This window comes from Capra hircus, chromosome 29, assembly GCF_001704415.2.
Source record: "Capra hircus breed San Clemente chromosome 29, ASM170441v1, whole genome shotgun sequence".
Taxonomy (NCBI): Eukaryota; Metazoa; Chordata; class Mammalia; order Artiodactyla; family Bovidae; genus Capra; species Capra hircus.
The window spans coordinates 32,606,760-32,628,214 of NC_030836.1; the positions used below are offsets into that span (position 1 = coordinate 32,606,760).

At 45.3% G+C, this 21,455-nt stretch overlaps 1 pseudogene across 1 annotated transcript; it reads right to left on the minus strand.

The window, feature by feature from the left end:
• Nucleotides 10,297-11,213, minus strand: LOC102171034 (annotated as a pseudogene). Its single transcript, XR_311205.3, has one exon. The product of XR_311205.3 is annotated as a 40S ribosomal protein S2 pseudogene (transcript).

The window sequence follows — 21,455 nt, forward strand, 5'->3', positions numbered from 1 at the left end:
ATTTGTAAATTATCCACAGCTGGGTAACTCCCCAACGCCTACTGTGGGGAGCATGCGTGAATGGTATGTGTTTATGCCAAGCTTGGTGAATCCAGAAAGGTAGATGCTAAGCCAGGAAGGTGACCTGGACAGGGGACCGCAGACTTTTTCTGAAAAGAGGCAAACGGTGAATAGTCTAAGCTTTGTGTGCCGTGCGGCATTGTAACTACCCCACTTCGCTGTTGTCACACTAAAGCAACTGGAGATGTTCCATAAATGGGTTGACATGGCTGAGTCCCAATTAAATTTTATTTATGGACACTAAAATTGGAATTTTACATGCTCTGCACTTGTCACGAAGTTTTTTTCTGCTTTTAATTTTGATTCAACCATTTAAAAAGGTAAAAGCCATTCTGAACCTGTGGGTTATATGAAAACAGTTGGTGACTTGCATTTGGCGTGTGGCTCTATTTTCTTGGCCCCTGACTAGGGTAACCAAGAAGCTCTGGATCTTAGAATTCAAGCTGAATAGCACCGTTCTCGAGCTTTCTGCTCTGACCAAAGCTGCAGAACCCAGAAATAAATTAGGCAGCAATTGTTAATAATTGAGTCTTAATGTCAGAAGGTACTTATAACTTGATTAAATCTTTTTCTCTGTTATATCTTCCCTTAATTATGCCTAGCTATTGTATGGTATTTTGCAGCTCACAAAGGGCTTGCACATAATCATCTCATTTAATTTTTGTTAAAAATTACTTAAAATTTTATTTTATTCACCAAAGAAGAACATGAAAACACTCCTTTTGTTAAAAAAAAAATCAAACAGAAAAAGTGAAAGTTTATGTTGGTTCCCTTCTCTGGTCCACCATTCTCAGCAAAGCAACTGTTTTGACTTTGCTGTGAATGCTTCCAAACCTTTCCTTGTATGTTTATATAGGATCTGGGCAGATAGTTGTGTGGGTGGGCTTTTCTTTTCATTGCACACTCATGTGGTAACGTGTGTTTCATCTATAACTTGCTTTCTGTTGTTGCTCAGTCGCTCAGTTGTGTCCAACTCTTCGTGACCCCATGGACTGCAGCACTCTAGACCCTCCTGTCCCTCACTGTGCTGTTACTTTACAATAATACATCATGAAGACAATTCCATGTCCACATAAGGAAAATACCCATTTTGTTGTAACTCATGCAGATGAGCCCATAGTTTGCTTGTATTGAAGATTGTTTACTTTTTTCTTTGTTAATGATCATTTTAATTGTTTCTTATTTTTCCTGTTATAAACAATGATACAATATCCATTAACACACATGGGTGGGATGTCTGTGTGGACAGTTGTTTCCACATTAAATGTTAACAGATATCATCTAATTGCCCTCCAGAAAAAATAAACTAGCAGTAATCTACAAGAATCCATATTTCCCCATAACTTGGCCCTTTTTTTTGCCAGTCATGTGAGCATAATTTGTATCTTTTCACCTGTTTATTGGATGTACTTATATTCCTGTTTGCAGCTAAATTGATCATCTTTCCTCTTTGGCCACTTCTTTTTGTATCTAGTATGAGAAACTCTAGTTTTGATCATAAAAGTTAAGGATTTCTGCTCAACGAGGGAAACTATAAAAGATGGATGAAATATTGATAGAGGATGTTTACAAAAGAAAAGAATTGACAAGAGAGTTTTATATAGTACACACAAGTCAACCAGAAAAAAATATTGGGGAATGTAATAGAAAAATGGTGGCCAAGATAGTAAAGAATCTGCCTGTAATGCAGGAGACCTAGGTTCGATCCCTTGATCAGGAAGATCTCCTGGAGAAGAGAATGGCAACCCACTCCAGTATTCTTGCCTGGAGAAGTCCATGGACAGAGGAGCCTGGTGGGCTACAGTCCATGGGGTTCCAGAGAATCAGACACAATTGAGTGACCAACATTTTCACTTCCACTAGAAAATTGAGCAAAGGCTGTGGATAGCAATTCACAGAAGGGGAAAAAAAAAAAAACCCACTATCAATCTCAGTAAAAAGTTTCTCAATCTTCTGAGGAGTTCGAGAAACACAAGTAAAAACAACAATTACTACAAAAGTATACCTATTAGATTGGCAAAAATGTAAAGGTTAAATAATACTAACTCATGTCAAGGCTGTGGGGAACTGGCAGACTCTTGCATTTTCGTCAGGACTAGTCTAGTCTCCGAGTCTACTGCAGCCATCCTGGCAGTTGTCTGGGACCCAGTGGTCCTTCTTGGTAAAGGCCCTGGAGAGAAGCATGCCTGAGTCTGCACAGGTGCAAGTCCTACGGTGCTCACTACAGCCTCCTAGTGGTGGCTGAGCAGCCCTGCAGTGTCACCGCCCGGTGAGTGGAAGGGTCACGTGACCGGCGTTCGGGAGCCCGACTCAGCAGCGCAGAGTGGAGGCAGCAGGGGAGGCAGACAAGTTCCCTGGCTCATATTGTCTGTGCACATTTGTGCCGTTCGTGTAAACGCCGTGTGGAAGTTCATCGCAGTGGGCCCCTGGGAGGAGCGGGTGATGGGAGGGATGACCGGGGGGGGGGGGGGAAATGAGAAGCAAACGTGTATGTAGTTCAGTTCAGTTCAGTTCAGTCGCTCAGTCGTGTCCGACTCTTTGCGACCCCATGAATCGCAGCACACCAGGCCTCCCTGTCCATCACCAACTCCTGGAGTTCACTCAGACTCACTTCCATCGAGTCTGTGATGCCATCCAGCCATCTCATCCTCGGTCGTCCCTTTCTCCTCGTGCCCCCAATCCCTCCCAGCATCAGAGTCTTTTTCCAATGAGTCATCTCTTCGCATGAGGTGGCCAAAGTACTGGAGCCTCAGCTTTAGCATCATTCCTTCCAAAGAAATCAGTGAACCGTGAACTCCCTGATGTTCAAGCTGGTTTTAGAAAAGGCAGAGGAACCAGAGATCAAATTGCCAACATCTGCTGGATCATGGAAAAAGCAAGAGAGTTCCAGAAAAACATGTATTTCTGCTTTATTGACTATGCCAAAGCCTTTGATTGTGTGAATCACAATAAACTGTGGAAAATTCTGAAAGAGATGGGAATACCAGACCACCTAACCTGTCTCTTGAGAAACCTATATGCAGGTCAGGAAGCAACAGTTAGAACTGGACATGGAACAACAGACTGGTTCCAAATAGGAAAAGGAGTACATCAAGGCTATATATTGTCACCCTGCTTCTTTAACTTATATGCAGAGTACATCATGAGAAACACTGGGCTGGAAGAAGCACAAGCTGGAATCAAGATTGCTGGGAGAAATATCAATAACCTCAGACATGCAGATGACACCACCCTTATGGCAGAAAGTGAAGAGGAGCTAAAAAGCGTCTTGATGAAAGTGAAAGAGGAGAGTGAAAAAGTTGGCTTAAAACTGAACATTCAGAAAACGAAGATCATGGCATCTGGTCCCATCACTTCATGGGAAATAGATGGGGAAACAGTAGAAACAGTGTCAGACTTTATTTTTTTGGGCTCCAAAATCACTGCAGATGGTGACTGCAGCCATGAAATTAAAAGACGCTTACTCCTTGGAAGAAAAGTTATGAGCAACCTAGATAGCATATTCAAAAGCAGAGACATTACTTTGCCGACTAAGGTCCATCTAGTCAAGGCTATGGTTTTTCCAGTAGTCATGTATGGATGTGAGAGTTGGACTGTGAAGAAGGCTGAGCGCTGAAGAATTGATGCTTTTGAACTGTGGTGTTGGAGAAGACTCTTGAGAGTCCCTTGGACTACAAGGAGATCCAACTAGTCCATTCTGAAGGAGATCAACCCTGCCTGGGATTTCTTTGGAAGGAATGATGCTAAAGCTGAGGCTCCAGTATGTAGATCAGTGATGATGAAAGGCCGTCTCCAGGGAGTTCGATTAACTTTATTTTGAATATCTGGTGCTCATGGGGAAGAGGGGGTCTTATTGCATGATTACAAACATGGGGTACACACATACCTCAGAATCATTTTCAGCGTTCATATGATGTGCTTGCTAGAGGTACCTTTTTATCTGTTGGAGGTTATCTTTTCTGTACGTTTTAAATCAGAGATATGACAAGTACCTTCACATCCATAGTCAATGGTTTTAACACTGTTGAAGAATCTATGCCTTCCTCACTAACTTGATATGTAGCTTTTATTGTATACTAATTTTCCACGTAGATGTGGGTTCCATGATTTATTTGGGTATTTTTGTGGCATTTCTATACATTTTAGTTATGATCAATCTATAAAATATCTGTATGTCCCCTGAGACAAATCTCCATTCATTGTTTTTCATTTCAACCTTTTGTCAGCTTTTTTTTAGACTTTTACTATGCAGATTAATTTTTTATCAGCTTCTTTTCATTGAAAGTTTACAAGGACCCATGAGACAGCTGAATTTATTAAGTTTATGCACTGATTTACTCTCCATGAGCCCAGTTCTCTGTTTTCATCAGTAAAGCTATAGAGTTGGGTTCAGTCAGGTCAGACACACTTCATATAAAGTTTAGTCATAATTTTTCTTAATATGAATGTTTTTATTATAGTTTTCTAATTTGATATTGCTTCAGATACTTTCAGTGTTGATCTTAGCATCTTAGTGAACTAATGTCGATTGATTCTAATAGCTTTAAAATTTATTCTTGTGGGCTTTTTTAGGCAGATAATTGTGTATTTAATAAATAAGAACAGTTTTCTTCTTTTTAGTGTTTTTCTTATTAGAAATGTAGAGCCCCCATTACAGTGCTGTTTGGAAATACTGAAAATGAGTTTCCTTAACAAGAAGTCTTCTGACATATCAACATTCGGTATTAGACTGTCTTGCATTTTCTGGCAAATATTTCTTACTGAGCTAAGGGTAAAGACATTTCCTTTTATTCCTAATTTTTTAATAGGTTTTTCTTTTTTAAGGTCAAGAATGGGTGTCAAGTTTTGTCAGGTTTTTCTTTGCATCTGTTACAGTGATAGTGATCATGTGTATTTTGCTTGTATATTTTAATTTTTCCAAAAACTCAGTGTGGTGTGTATTAATATTCCCATTTATGGAGAAGGAAACTAAATAGCCTAGGAGTTAAGGAAGGTGCTCGGGGTTGAGCTGGTGGTGTGGAGCCTTATGTACTTGTACCTGGACCTTTCCTGAGTGCTGGTGTTCTGTGTGCAGAGCCAAGGCTCACTTCAGTGTGTTAATAGAGATGGAGATTAGAAGTTCTTTATTTTTATTTTTTTAAAATATAAATTTATTTATTTTAATTGGAAGTTAATTACTTTACAATATTGTATTGGTTTTGCTATACATCAACATGAATCTGCCACAGGTATACACGTGTTCCACATCCTGAACCCCCCTCCCTCCTCCCTCCCCGTACATCCCTCTGGGTCGTCCCAGTGCACCAGCCCCAAGCATCCAGTATCATGCATCACAATGGAATATTACTCAGCCATTAAAAAGATTAGAAGTTCTAACATTCCATGTTGTGGATTCTGCTTCAGAGGATGCATCCAGGAAAATAAGATGTGTGCAGAAGTCATGAACAAGGCTGCTTGTCACATTGTCAAGTGGAAAGAGTGAAAAATAGAAAAAGTTCAGTAGAAAGTGAGCTGTCATCCATAACACAGACAATAAATGAGATATTATGTTCTTATCAGAATATTTCTGGAAATGATTAGTGACAAAACATAGTCTCATGATAACCTAGTGTAAACAGTAAGTGCATTACGTTCTTGAAAATCTCCAGAGCAAATTCTGGTGAGAGGAAAGGAAAGGAGGAGCCGGTTGCATTAGCAATAACAGGACAGCCCCTTGGTGGAAGGGTTTTAGAAATAAGCCAAGCATACTTGGTCAGGCTTCCCTGGAGAGTCATTTGCGCAAATGTGCAGCCAGTCAAGGTTGTTTAAGGGCTGGATCAGAGCACTTGTCATTCCTGTCGGGAAAGGCTTGGTGTGTGCAGTGCCCGAGTCTGACCTCCCCTTGCGCCCGGTCAGGAAGAATCCTGCAGCCTTAGCCCCTCTCCTCCCCCACCGTGTCTCTGTCACTCTGTCCATTCCTCTCTCTTTCTCGGGAACCCTCTGCCTCTTCCTACTTCCCGACCCTCCTACTGGGGGGCTCTTCTACCTCCTTGACAGCTGGCAGCTGTCAAGCTGTTACCACTGGCTCTGTGCAAAGAGCCCAACATGCTTCATTTTAGTAATCGTCTGGACAGGCAAGTGAGACAGCCCTCTGGGCACAGAGGTGACATTTGTACCCGAATCAGCCTGACTCCAGAACTGTTAGCCATCACACTCAGTGTCAGTAAATATTTACTTAGCAGCAGTTACTTCACAGGTGCCATGCTGGGTTCTTGGAATCCTGGATTGAATAAGGCAGTACCATCAAGGAATGCACAGTCTACACAGAAACGGACACAGACAGACATTCTGACATTAGGTAGCAAGCACAAATGGGCCTTGAAATCAGAAAAGACTTCCCCAGGGAGATGACTTTTGATGTAAATCTTTTTTTTTTTAATTGAAGTATAGTTGATTTGTGATGTTGTATTAGTTTCAGGTGTACAACACAATGATTCAGTTATATGTAGTCTTTCCCAGATTATTTTTCCTTATAGGTTATTATAGATTATTGAGTATAGTTCTCTGTGTTGCACAGTAGGCCCTTGTTTATCTATTTTATACATAGTAGTATGTGTATGTTAATCCCTCTCCCCTCTCCCCTTGGACAAGTTTGTTTTGTCTGTGTATCTGTTTCAGTTTTGTATATATGTTCATTTGTATTAGAATTCACAGCATTTGTCTTTCTCCAGTCCTGAAAGGTGAACAGGAATTGCCTGGATACATGGTCCTAGGGGATGAAACAGGGGTTTAGTGGGTGCTAGGGTTGGTGGGAGGTGTGACAGCACCATGCTGGGGGCAGGTGGAAAGGCCTGAGGTCCGCATGGCTGATGTGAGCAGGGAGACCACGGAAGACACACCATACCATGAGAAGGACTTTGGAATTTAGCTTGGAGATCACCAACTGTTAATGGGATTTTCAAATCTGGAGAATGATATACTCAGAGTGGAGGGATGAGAGACAAGGACTTGTGAGGTGGCCTCTGCAGCTGCCCAGACTAGAGAAGATGAAGGCATGGCCAGGGTCTGCGCTGGCTGGCTGGTTTCCCCAACCTGCCTGTGGTCTAGGAAGCCAAGCCTTCCATGGGGGGGCAGCTTGTGGTCCAGGAAGCTGAGCCTCCCATGGAGGCCGGGCAGGAGTCTCGAGTGGGCAGCTCACTCTCCCCTCGCCTGAGGCTTGGGTGCCCAAGGGGCAAAGCTGCGTTTGTCTCCTCCGGGACGATGTTGACAGATTTTGAGTTTGCAGCTTCACGGTGTGGTTGCAGCGAGGTTAGTCTGTGAGATCCCTGAGCTGCTGGGGGAACTGGCAGTCGCTGTGGGTCAGTGCCTAGGGTGGTAGCACCACCAGCCTCAGGAAGTACAGCTGCTCTGAAGTGTCCACGCCCTCTGACTGGAGACTAACTTTTCCCAGGACAGGTTGGCATTGCAAGCCCCAACCCAGCTAAATGTTTCATTCTGGATCCCTTAATTGAGTTGGGAAGGGAGTTCCTGGCCATAGCAGGGTGCTTCAGGGAGCATGGTGCCCTTGGCCGTGGGGAGGGAGGCAGGCCACTCCCAGTGGCTTTGGAGGGTTTGCCTGAAGGGAGTGTTTTCAAATCAGCTCTGTGTGATCTTATCCTTTTGGGTAAGAAAACATAGAAACACATGAATTGGTTTCTTATCAAAAGATTTTGATTGTAATTGTAGCTCTAGAAATCAGGGAGACTCTGGAAAGGTGTGTGTTTACCCTGAGCCAGTTCTTCATCTGACATTGAGAACCAGGGACTAACCGGTTGATCCCCGAAGGACCCCACCAGAGAGCCTTAGGAATGGGGAAGGTCCAGAGTGAGAGCTATGTGAAAGATGTAGGCAGGGTGGTAGGCATTCTCTTCAAAGGAACACGTTCCTCAGCTTTGGACCCAGAACTGAGAATTAGGGGCTTAGCTATAAGTGTGAGAACTGCTCTGGAACTTAGCTGTTGTTGTGAGAACTGCCCTTTAAAAGGAGGCTTTTATGTTTTGCAAATCATTTATGAGCATGGAACCCAATTTTAAATGGGTCACAGGATATGTAGCTTGCAGAGCACATCTTTCTCCCTCTCTCATCGCCCAGCATCTTGTTCCCCTCCATGGAGCTGCTACGCATTTCCTGTGTTCCCTTCAGAGGCAGTTCAGGCATTTACTGTGTGTGTGTGTGTATGTGTGTCTGTGTGTAGCTTTTCAGACACAACATGGGATGCTCTATGTATTATTTCAAACCTTGCATGTCAGTGGTGCCATTTTGAAATACCATCCGCTGCGGAGACAGTCCTTTGATCCAGTTTGTTTTCAGACTATTTGCAAAGTTCCCTTGCACTATGGAATACTTATGAGCTCTGAGCTTGAAATGGTGTTAGCAAATTCTGACCCTTCAGCTTCAATTTTTCCAGACGGATGTCTTCCCTCCTAGCAACCAAAATTGATTGTTTGGTTTCATAGCTGAGGATTTTTCACTTGTTGATGAACTGAAGAAGACCACACAGGAGAAAGCAAGAAGGGGAGCCTGTGCTAATCATTACCAATTAACAGGACGGGCAAACAGCTCAAGGTGCGAGAGGGAAAAGGGTGTGGGCTGGGAAATACTAAATCAGCTCACCCCACAGAGAGCCAATGACAAGGGCACTTTATGCATTCTTTGAGATTCAGAAGGAAAATCCAGTTGTTTATTAATCTCATTCAATATACTGGGTGAAGTGGCTGCAGGACTTGTGGGCAGCTGTCCTGGCTGCAGGCTGCCTCCCCCTGCTTGAGAATCACCAGTCTCCGGAGCGGGCAGCTTGATGGTGCCATGACTACCAGGCTCTGAGCCTGGAGTGCCAGGGTAGGGGAGGGTATGATGGAAAGAAGAAGGCCAATTTGGCCTCATGCACACGTGCCATGCAGGCGGGAATAATGTCTTTTGACATGTGTATTTCCTCTAGGATCCCTCTTCTCAGCAAACACTCCGATTTCAGAGAAGTAATTATGAGGATTACAGAGGCTATAGAATATTAATTAATGTTCCTTGTAAGTGGAAATGTTGCTTCTCATGCTGTTTCTCTCTCTTGGTAGCTGACAAATTTCTAGAACACAATTGTTTGTTGTTTAGTCGCTAAGTCATGTCCGACTGTTTTGTGACCCCCTGGACTGTAGCCCACCAGGCTCCTCTGTTCAGGGGATTTTCCAGGCAAGCATATTGGAGCGGGTTGCCATTTCCTTCTTCACTAGAACTCAATAGTTGTTTCCTATTCATAGTGAATATATTTTCTTGATCCACCCCGGTAACTTTCTGCTTCCTAAGATTGGATGGCCTCCAAAATTTCTAGTGTTTTATGCAAACTTTTAGGTTTTCAAATATCAGCTTCTCGTAAGTCAAGTCGCAAATTCCCATTCATTGCTGAGGTGTTTGCAATCACTAGTATTAATTCTGATTAGCTGTCTGGGCTGCTGGCCACAGCTGTTCTGGGACGCCATAGGGACTGGCCTACCGTGTACTGGCGGGAACTGCGGCTATATGGGGAGAGTGGCTGCCCCTGGTTTGCTCTGAGGACCCTGGACAGTTACAAGGCTAAACATATAAAATGAAGGGTCTTCACAAGTCACTGAGTCATTTTTCCAGATTAGATTTCCAAATGTCAAAAGGAACAGTAGCTCATTAAAACTGCAGCTGTAAAACCCACCAACGCCACATGTAGGAAAGTGATTACAGAGCAAGCTTGATTAATTAGGTGTGAAAATTCAGGACCAGCGTGGTAATAAATGATGGGGCTCACCCAGCAGCCTGCTCCCCGTCCACTGTGTTTTGCTGAATGGCCAATTTTCCACGCGTCTGTTGTGCGGAGATCACGTTTCAGAGCTGGTAAGCTTTACATCTAAATCACAGCACTGACCAAAGACCACGCAGAGTTTCAGACACTTCCAACTCTGGCTTCCTTTATCTTCTTTCTCTATGGCCTGTCATTTATTACTAAACCTTCCTGAGTCTCATTTTCTGCATTTATAGAAGGTGAATTTCTGTTCCTACTTATACACCACGCCTTTGAATAGAAGCAATTTCATTAAAAAACAAACAAAAATAAACTCTGCATAATCCTGTATATGGCTTTGAATCTTTGAGTCTAAGAGATCCTGTGATATGTAAATAGGATGTTCATTGTTCACTATCATTTAGAAATCTGAGGATCTGGCTTATCAGATTGATGTTTTTTTTTTTTTTTTTTTAAACTGGTTTCATTCACTTTTTTATTCCCTTTATAAAATTATGTGGTGGCTACAGCTGGGGCCTGCGTCCTCTGCACGGAGACTCTGGTGTGGGTCTTCACAAGATGGTCAGTGAATTCCTGATATGGAGACTTGGTGAACACCGTCTCTTTCCAGAGGTCAGGGGTGACGTAACTGTAGGTCTTGGAAATGGCATCAAAAGTGGCCTTGGCGAAGTTGCCCAGGGTGGCGGTGCAGCCCCTGGCAGAAGTGTAGCAGTCGTCGATGCCGGCCATCATCAGCAGCTTCTTGGGCACAGGGGCGGAGACGATGCCGGTGCCTCTGGGGGCAGGGATGAGGCGCACCAGCGCAGAGCCGCAGCGGCCAGTCACCTTGCAAGGAACCGTGTGGGGCTTGCCGATCTTGTTCCCCCAGTAGCCTCTTCGCACGGGGACGATGGACAGCTTGGCCAGGATGATGGCCCCACGGATGGCAGTGGCTACTTCCTTGGAGCACTTGACCCCCAGACCGACATGTCCATTGTAATCCCCAATAGCAACAAACGCCTTGAACCTGGTCCGCTGGCCAGCACGGGTCTGCTTTTGCACAGGCATAATCTTCAAAACCTCATCCTTGAGGGATGCTCCCAGGAAAAAGTCAATAATCTCAGACTCCTTGATGGGCAGAGAGAAAAGGTAGATCTCCTCCAGAGACTTGATCTTCATGTCCTTGACCAGGCGGCCCAGCTTGGTAACGGGGAGCCACTCCTTGTCCTGGGCCTTGCCTCCGCGAGCTCCGCGGCCTCTGCCCCGGCCGCGACCCCGGCCGCGACCCCGTCCCCGGACGCCACTACCGAAGCCTCCGCGGAAGCCACCGCGGCCTCCGGGCCCTTCCGCAGCACCGGCGTCATCCGCCATTTGGTGTTTTCACGAAGAAGAAGCCAGATTGATGTTTTGAATTGAAGTAGAATAGCATTTGTGAAGGTGTCTAGTGTAGGGCTGCATATGTAGACGGTATTCAGTAGCCATTGGCCGTGTCATGTCCTCTGAATGGAGAAGATGGAATTCCAGTCTCAGAGAATGACAGTGGGAAGCAATGGACTTACTGGGACCGCTCTGGTGAGCCCGACATCGTCCTTCTTCAGGGATGCTCAGGGTAGCGTTGTGCAGTGCTTTAGAGTCATAAATATTAATCATCACTGTGAAATAGTCCTGAAAACCTTTCCTTTTTCCCAGGCCCCAAACTTTCAGTGACTTCCAATTGACTACAAAATAAAGGCTGCTTTCCTTGGCTTTTAGTGATTCTGCAGCCAGTTCCAGCATGGGGGTGATTGTTTCTCCCCAGTACCCACTGGGTGTGCTGCGATTCACCTCTGTTCTGATACCATCTCCCCAGAGACATGCCAAATACCAAGGGTAAGCGCCCAGTCTCCCAAGATGACCCCCACATCAGATGCCAGTCACAGGTCCAGGTGCCACCTGTCTCCTGACCGAGTGGCTAAAATCAGAGGTCCTCAACAGCTCCTTCTTGGGTACCATGAACCTGCTGGAGCAGCTCAGCGAACTCAGGGAACCAACTTACTCATTGGGTCAGGGGTTTACTGGAGAGGATTTGAAGGGTTGGAGTCAGCAGCCAGATGAAGAGATACGTCTGGCCCTGGGGAATCCGGCCCATCTCAGGGCACAGGGAAGCCTTCTGTTCCCCCAGCCTTGGAGCTCTCCAAACCTGTCCTTTTGGGGCTTATGGAAGCCCAAGACATGGGCATGAGTGATTTGACCTCTATTCACTCTCCCCTCTCCAGGAATCAGGGTGGAGAGGTCGGGGTGGAGTTGGGTAGAGAGTGGAGGGTGAGGAAGGGGGTGGAAGTTCCAGCTCTCTGTTTGGGTTTGGTTCCCCCGGCAACCAGCCCCCTCCTCTGATGCTTTCCAAAAGCCTCCACATTAACAAAAGAAAACACTAATTCCAAGGGTTTTAGGAGCTCTATGGAAGAAATGGGATGAAGACCAAACGCTCATTTCTCATAAATCACTACCTTGTAGCAGCCTACTGTTCCAGGGTGCCCTTATTTTCAGGGCGTTAACCCAGCGTCCTTCTCACTCTTTTTTCTCATGCCTCTGAACCAGCCGGATTCCGCTTCTCCTTGCATACGCCCTAGCATCCCCCACTTCCGGGCCTTTGTCACTAGAGGAATGGCTTTGCCAAGCTGTCACTCTGTCTCAGGCATGGTGCTAGGTGCTGGGGATGTGACTTGAATGTATGCAGTCTTTGACCTCTGTTAGCTCTTTGTCTGATAGGGACAGATGCATAGAGAGACAGTTAAAAATCTCGTGGGATGAATACAGTGATAAATGCTCTGTGTCATCAAACTCAGGGCTCATGGCTTCCTCAGTCTCCGGTGCCCTTCACCACTGTGTCACATGTCTATGCACTGAAGCCGACTGTGGCTAGAATCATGTGTTTACCTGGAACAGCTCTGTCTCCGTCTTACCTGGGGAAAGGTGACACCCCTCCCCAAGTATAGCCTCCCTCTGCTGTAATCTTCATTCCTCTTGAGTCCCACTGAAACTGCCTGTCTTTTATTTCCACTGTTTTCTTCTGACAGCCTGTTTGCCTCTTCCCTTTCACTCCCTCCATCGAGCATGGACCCCCATGGACCATCGCTTAAGTTCCAGTACCGCTCTGGATGGTAGCGCACACCCTTTGTCACTCTACCACGGGAATCCTGGGTCCTCCTGCTGTCTGCCTTCTCTGCGTCTATACTGGCCCCTTTGGCTACTGCCGAGGCATCTTGCCAAGTGAATATAAAGTTGTGCTCTTTCCATTCCTTTGGGCTATTGGTGCTGCCCAGAAATCCTTCACGTGTTCCTCACTGGCTGTCAAGTGGCAGTTTCAGAACTTTTCTCTTCTGTGATGGAAAGATCATGAAGGGGCCTTGTATTTCACATTAAGGAAATTGGATCTTATTCCCAGGAAATGTGTGCTGGCAGACATTCCAAGACGTGTGTGTGTGTGTGTGTGTGTGTGAGAGAGAGAGAGAGAGAGAGAGAGAGATGAAGCTAAGTTCTTTCTGGCAGATGTTCAGAGGTGAGCTTGAGGACACAGGACAACTTTGGGGCCAAGGCTGAGAAGGCACTGAGCCAGGACTTGGCAGGAGGACAGGAAGGAGGGGACAGATTTGAGAGTTATATAGTGAGTAAAATTGGTGGACTCCAACTGAGGCAGAAAATATAAGAGGGGGCGACGTCTTAGGGAAAAAACTAATGATTTTCATTTCCAACATGTTGACTTTTAGTTGCCGGTGGGATCTGAAGTGGAGCTTTGATATATGAGTCTGAGGCTCGGGGGATGAGGCCAAGCCTGGAAATATAGATTTAGGAGCCACTGGCATATAGATGGTAATTACAATCACTAGAATGGCTGCGGCTACCCAGGGAGCATGTGGAGTGAGAAAAGCAGTGGGTGGAGGACAGAACCCTGGGGAATGGCAGCCTTCACAGAGCAGATGGAGGAAGACAGGCCCACGAAGGGGCCAGAGGAGGAACTGTCCAAGGGATTGGGGGAGCCAGATGATGTGGGACCACGGAAGCCTCGGGAAGGAAGAAGCGATTAATTGCATCACACATAGCAGAGAGATCCAGTGAGATTCGGATTGCAAAATGCCCATCATGCTCGACATTTAAGAGCTCCTAGTGGCATTTTCTGAGAACATGTTCAGTTGAAGGTGGGAGCAGGAGCCAGACTACTGAGAGCTGGAGAGAGGAAGGAGAGGATTTGAGCATCAGTTCTCTGAAAAACAACCGAGAAGGGAAGGGGTAGACCAGATGGCTACTTCCTGGGTGGTTCCTGGGGGGATCTGGTGGTGATGGTCCAGGTCATACTGTCTCCCTTTGATGGAAGGCTTTACCTCCACACCTGCTCCACATTCTTATCTATACGTCCAGGAATAACTAAATGATAGTTCTTCCATGGGAAATCTCTGAAGATCTCCTCATAGGGAAGTATTAGCTCCCCTGTCTGGGTTCTGGCAACATTAAATCGAAATCTATGGTGCACTTACAACATTTATTTCTGTTTTTCTTTAAATCCCATATTGTAGCTATTTATCTGCATATTCATTCCTTTATTAGATTGTACATACGTCATATGGTGTTCAGTCACTAAGTCATGTCTGACTCTTTGCGACCCCATGGACTGCAGCACACCAGGCTTCCCTGTCCTTCACTATCTCCCCAAGTTTGCTCAAACTCATGTCCATTGAGTCAGTGATACCATCCAGCCATCTCATCCTCTGTTGCCTCCTTCTCCTGCCCTCAATCTTTCCCAGCATCAGGATCCATTCCAGTGAGTCAGTTCTTTGCATCAGCTGGCCTAAGTATTAGAGTTTCAGCTTCGGTCTTTCCAGTCATTATTCAGGGTTGGTTTCCTTTAGAATTGACTGGTTTGATCTTGCTGTCCAAGGGACTCTCAAGAGTCTTATTCAGCAACACAGTTCGAAAGCATCAGCTCTTTGGCACTCAGTCTTCTTTATGGAACTCTCACATCCATATATAACTACTGGAAATGTGTACATTTGTCTAATATTTATTTTTTTATATTCTATATACCCATATTCCAGAATGAAATGGAAAGCTGCAAGGTCAGTGGGAACTCAACAAATAATTATTGAAGGAATATATATATGTATATATCTAAATATATATATCTGAACATCCATCACAATTACATAGAAATATTTTGGAACTTTGATTTGTGTGGAGTTTTGTTAATAGAATCAATAAACAGAAGGTAGTATTTCTGCTCTAATTGTCATCAGATCCTTCAGACCGGGCTTCTGTTACACATAGTCCTTGGATATGCTGAAGCTCAATTTCTCACAAAGATGGCAGTTTCCACCACCCCATGGCATGGCACCTTTAAATCATTGGAAAGAAAGGTCTCTCATGTCTGATTTCAGCAGACAATACAAAACCCACTATTACAGGATTGGTTCAAATGAGTCCTGGGGTTTCTAGAAGTGTAAGTAAATTCTCCTCTTGTGCCACGTCCTGGTGGTTTTAATATTTGTATTTATATGAAGACTTTCTTAAGTTTGGATATTCTCATAGTTTTAGAAATGAATGTGTATGCATTAATTTTTTCCTGGGAAGTAACTGCAGTGAGAAGACATGGAGAGAGAGAGAGGGTATTGATTCCTGTGTCTTCCCCAAAATCCAAGCATCAGGGTGACACTCAAATTGTCTTCTTCTGAAAATACAGAGTTTTAGGGAGCCTGGGCGGGTAGGGACTTAAGTGCATTTATCTCCTTCTCAAAGGTGGTCTTGCCTTGGACTTCGTTTAATGGAGAAGGAGGGAACAGTGAGCTGGACTGTTTGCTGGGTCAATGGGGAAAGCTTCGCAGGGTGGGCTGCTCACTGAGGACTCCTTACAGACAATCAGTCACCCGTCGGGCCTCGCCTGTTCTGAGCAGAGTCCCGTCATCTCTGGCTGTTTCCGGGGGCAAAGCAGCAGGCTGGCTCCCAGGCCTGAGTCTGTGCCCTTGTCACCATCATTTTCACTTTGCCCTTGGCCCTGCCAATGATGATGCTGCCTGGTTGTAAGTCTCTATCCAAGTGTGCGCAAGGGGGATCCTGAGCTCTGCTTGTTTGAACAACCGGAGGAGGCTCCTTGGGGCTGTTGCAGGTGGGTCTTCAGAGGCAGCTGTGAGAGGGCGGGGAGGGCTGGCCACTCACTCCTAATTCCTGTGGAAGCAACCCAGCTGGTCATGTGCCAGCAGGAACATCTTCCTGTATGATAAAGTGAACACTGGATGTGCTTAATGAGACCATTGGAGTGTCTCTTCCAATTACCTTTTTGGGGAGAAAGAATGGAACATACCGGCGTGAACGGAAAGCAGCGAGTGTTCATTTAAAAGGTCAAGTGTATTTGGTCTCTACTTGCTATGCCTGTGTCTCCGATCTGACTCCCGGTGCCTTAATCAGACACTGACTTCAGAGTCCTGTGTGCACACCCGGGGTTTGACGGGACCGTGCAGGAGGCGTTCATTTGGGTTAACGTGTCTTTTATTGAGTTTTCAAAGAAGTTTATGCAGAACAGTAGACAATGAAGTTTCTGCTGGGAGGCCGTTGGGGGATGTGAGGAAAAGCCTGTCCTGGATGAAAGGCCTTTTAAGATTGTGAATTCAAACACGTGAGGCCAAGCCTCGCTGGGGAGTGATTCTCCTAAATTGGCTGTGACAGAATCTCATACGGATGCAAAGAGAATGTCAGAAGCCTGTAGCCACCCTTCATCCTGGGTGACCACGACCGTTGAAGATTGCAAATATTTGTGCAGAAGTTACAAGATGCCAATAGCGCCATGGGACTCACCGCGGAAGCGTAATTCGAATGTAGACGGGGGTGGCGGAGCAGAGCTGCTTGATTAAGTTAATATGTATTGATATTTCTCCTGCTGTTTTGACTTCCTAGGCTGTTTAAATTCAGTCTTGTCACAACAAAATACAAAAGAGGCTGCTATGACATTGATTTTTTAAAAATCCTGCCTCTGAAGGATACTGTGTTTTTTTGTTTTGTATATTGTGTCTGTGTCTGTGTCTGTGTGTGTGTGTTTGTATTCCAGAGTTGACAGTCAAGACAGCAGAAATGTTGAAATTGTGGCACAAATAATTATGTTAAATTGTTGAGCATAAATTATCAAGGGAAATACAGTTTGATTGTAAGCATAAATCAATTTTATGCGTCACAAAATTACCACCATTAGAGTTTGCTGAGACTTATTTCTGGCAGTGGTGAACACAATGATGGTCTGAAAATAGACACGCTGGTGTCTGAGGACCCCGTGAAAACCTGGAGTTATTGATTCATGGGGGAGAAGGTGGGCGAGGAGGGGTGTGTGGGTGTGAAGAACCTGAGGCAGGTGAGTGTCCACGCCCCTGAGCCGAGCCTCAGCACACCGGGCCTCTTCCTCTGTTGTCGCCTCCAACACCTCTGCTTCCAAGTCAGAAGCAAATGCAGCTACAAGTGCCCAGTTTGCCCATGTGCGTGCCGTTAACCACACTCATCCTGAGTTAAAAAGAGTTGTTTTATTAGACGGACCAGAGACGATCACCCAGCCATCACTCTCTTATCTGAGCAGAAACAACTACTTGCATCCATATCCAGAACATCTATCGAGCGGAACGTTCCTCTCTGTGTATTTTATATCTGGAGTTTTGGGGCGGTGTCAAGGAGGAGGGGTGTTCACGTTTGGACATAGCTGAGTCTAATTTGGGAATTTTCAATATTCAGAACAAAATGATAGTGCTTCTCTTGCATGTGAGCTCAGTCGCTTCAGTTGTGTTAGCCTTTCTGCAACCCCACGGACTGAGGCCCACCAGGCTCTTCTGTCCATGGGATTCTCCAGGCAAGAGTACTGGGGTGGGTTGCCGTGCCCTTCTCCAGGGGATCTTCCCAACCCAGGGATCCAACCTGCATCTCTTCCATCTCCTGCATTGGCAGGCGGGTTCTTTACCAGTAGCACCATCTGGGAGGCCCCATGCTTCTCTTAGGAAGGCCTAATCAGAGATGCTAGAAGCTGTTTTTCTGGCCCAGCTTGTGACCCTGCCTGCCCTTCCTGTTGGGGACAGACTGTATCACTGCTGGGATGGATGGGAAACCATAGCCTGTAGACACCCGTTGCCGGGGTCCAGCCCCCGCAGGATCCAGGGGAACCTGAAGGAAAAACGGCGTTGGCGGATGATTTAGAGAGAGATAAGGAAAGAATATTGAAGATAAGAAAATAGAGGAGAGAAAGAGGCTGATATTCCTTGGTTTACATAGAAAGCCAATAAAACTTTGAGACAAGAAGTTTGCCCTGTTCACGGAGGCCACAGGTCCCTTCCCGGTCTCCCAAGGGAGTGAAGACGTAGAACGTCCTCCCATCCAGGTCTTAGAAACCCGGGCAGATAAGTGAACGCAGGGAGCCTCTTGCTCCAAGGGATCAGCCTGAAAAAAAGGGAGGGAGGGAGAGAGAGAAAATGATTGACATGAGGTGACCAAGCTTCTTGAAGCAAGGCCCAATAGCTTTATTTTTAAAAGGTACTTTTATACCTTGTCTTATATGTAGAGGGAAATAAAAGATGCAAAGTCATACAGAGTAAGCCCAAACATTACATCTGTTTTGTCTTTATTGAAACCAGGATTTTTCTGCTAACCTTTCCCATAAACAATATTGTGTACATTATCTTCTGGCCTTGGAGGCCTGTGAACATTTTATGACCCTCTTTTGATAAAGGCTTCTCAACCAGAAAACTTATTTTCCCTTGAAATGTTTTTTCTTATATTTCTAATCTATGTCAGCCTCAAAAAGTATTAAACACAGTTACATTCTCACGAAGCAAAGGTACAGCGAGTTACAACAAAGAACCAATTAGTTCAAAAGTCTGATGTGGGTAATTTCAAGGCTACACTTGTTTTTCTTACTTTCCAACTATGTTAACTAATGCACTCCCAGGTGCACAGTGGATAAGAGATATGGGAACTTAGCAACAAGCATTGGCCCAATAATGAAATCCTACATTAGCACTACTCTAATAACTTTTAACTCTTTGAAAAGCTCTATGTTTTAGGCTTTCCGTGCCTCTCACAGTTGGGAGGATGTAAATAATCATATGCGTAGCTGCAAGAGTCTGGAAATACCTGCCAAGCAAGCTAAAATGCTAACAGAGGGGGTTTGATTTGAAATATTTCTCTCATATACAGGAGACTTATTAGTTATAGCCCTAAGTTGATTTTCTCCAGAGAAAGGTGGTCAGGAATAGCCCCCTGTTAATGTCAGAGGAGTTGGTGAAAGTCATGAAATAGTAAAACAGACAGATTCTGGTTTGGGGGTAGATGCTCCAGAAAGCCTAGCGAGCCCCTTGAGTTCTGAAGCCTTGCTTAACAGTTCTGTTCCACATGACTTTGTCACGGGTGGGATCTCCCGTGGTGGCTCCCGGCAACCCGCCCCTCCTCTCTTTGCTCTCTTGCTCTGCAGAGGTGCTTGACTGTCCTGCAGATACGAAGATTCTGAGATGAAAACTAGTGGGGAAGAAAACAGCTCCTCAGGTGCTTACCAACAGCAAGGTTTTGAAAACTGTTTCCAAATTTTCAGAAAAGCTTTAACTTCATCAAGGGATAAATCAGTTTGCAGGTGCTATTGACAGTGGTAAGCTAGAGGACAGAATCTTGACTGGAAAAAAACAAACCAGAGAGACAGACAATTAATCCTTTTGTATGTATCATTTAATCTGTTTTCACAGAATTTTTAGGATCTTTATTACACTTTCTAAGAACTTAATTATTAGGGGTCCCTCTTTTAAAATCAAACTTTATTAAAAAACCTTAAACTTACCAAAAAGAACAGCTGGAAACAGAAATGGAATAAATAACTCCCCAGTCTGAGACACATGAAAACTTTCTGGGAACTAGAATATTCTGTGTGCATTCAGAAACACTGCATGCTTTATCTGTCTTCATGTGCCTAGTGCTGAGTATCAAATAATCATTTATGTGCACTAAAATAAAAGGTTAATTATGCTCAAAAGGTTAATGGACTTTCATATCAGCAGAGTTTTTCTCAAAATTATTGCCTAGGCAAGTGCTTTGTGTTTTTTATTTTAGGGTGTTCATTCATTCTTGAGTCCATTCTTTCCCTCATTAAACAGTGGGTGCTGGCTCCATACCAGGGACCTGGCTGTGTCCCCTGGAGCCTTTGGCGTCTCCCTCCATCACCTCCTTGTCTATACGGAGGTCCACATCTCAATTCATCCCTGTGGTGCCAGCATGAGCCGTGGGAAGCAGGAAGACCACATGGGGCTGGTGGAAGGACACTGTGGAGGGTCACCTGGCCCCTCCTCCAGGGTCATCTGAGATACTTTCTTTCTCTTGACATTCTGGAAAGGTCCTTCCTCACACCCCCGTATGTATCTCTGTCTCTCCTTCCAGACTCAGTATTTCCTAGCTTGGGTACCAGGGTAGTGTTTCTTGCTCCTGTGAGAACACTCAGCTCCCATCAAGGAGCAAGGATGCTGAGTGGCAGTGTTTGCTCAGTGCTGAGTGCTGTGCTCAGAGTTTTATGTGTGTGTGGTCATCTCGGCCTCCCCACAGTCCCCTGAGGAGGGAATAATGCTCGCCTCCCATCTTAGATACCAAATGAGTTGAAAACTGCTTCCAGGTTTTCAGAAAGTTGTTACCTTCATCCATCGCAGGGTAAGTCAAGGTACCTGTACTCTTGACAAGTGTGATCCCAGCAGTTATTGTAAACCATTTTACAGATGAGAGGGCTGAAACCCGGAGAGTTGAGGACATGTGTTCAAGGCTGCACAGCTGGCCGGAGAGAAGGCCTGAACCCCCTCGTGGGACACAGCTCCCAAAGCTCCGCCAGCGAAGTCTCCATTCCCTTAGGTTTGACCTGGAAGATAGGGGTCTCCTGCCCAAGCAGGGGTCAGGGGCCTGTAGACAGACAAGGCCAGGCCACCTGGGCCTCCCTGCTTGTGGTCTGTAACAGTGTCACTGAAGGGCCCCACCGCTCCGGCCGATGGATGGACCAAACCAGGGTCCTGATCCAGGTGTGCTGTACTTTGGTGGCAAGGAGAGGAAGGAGCTGGGCTGAAAAGAGGAATGTGGGGTAGATAGAGGACAATGGACCACTGAGATAGAGGAGCTGAAGCTGGGGCTCAAGTGGGCGGCTGTTCATGAAGGTCACAGGGGGAGGTTAGTGCTCATCAGAACAGGGACAAGCCCCCGGCCCTTTCACTTCTACTTGTCCATCTTCATGGAAGGCCTTCGATCCCTAGCTTCCTCTCACACTTACCCATTCAGGGAATTTTATGGAGGACAAAAACACTTCGTTTCATAATCTTCTAAAGATGGTTGGTTCTGATTTAAACTCTTCCATGTGCCTCACAGAATTGGCAATAGCTTATTTTATTTGGGGGGGGGGTTAGAGATAGCAGCTGACAGAGAGTTCCTTCTTATTTTCTTTTTTTAATCCTCTCCCCCCTTTTTCTTAAGCAAAGGGTTTCTTGTATGCAGAAGAGCTCTCACAAACTAACATTTTGATGAAATTAGAGGCATACATATTAATGCCACTTGTTTTTCCAAATTCCCCAGAGAACGGTCTAGAAGCACCATGTTGTAGGTTCCGTCAGACTCATGTGTCAGATGG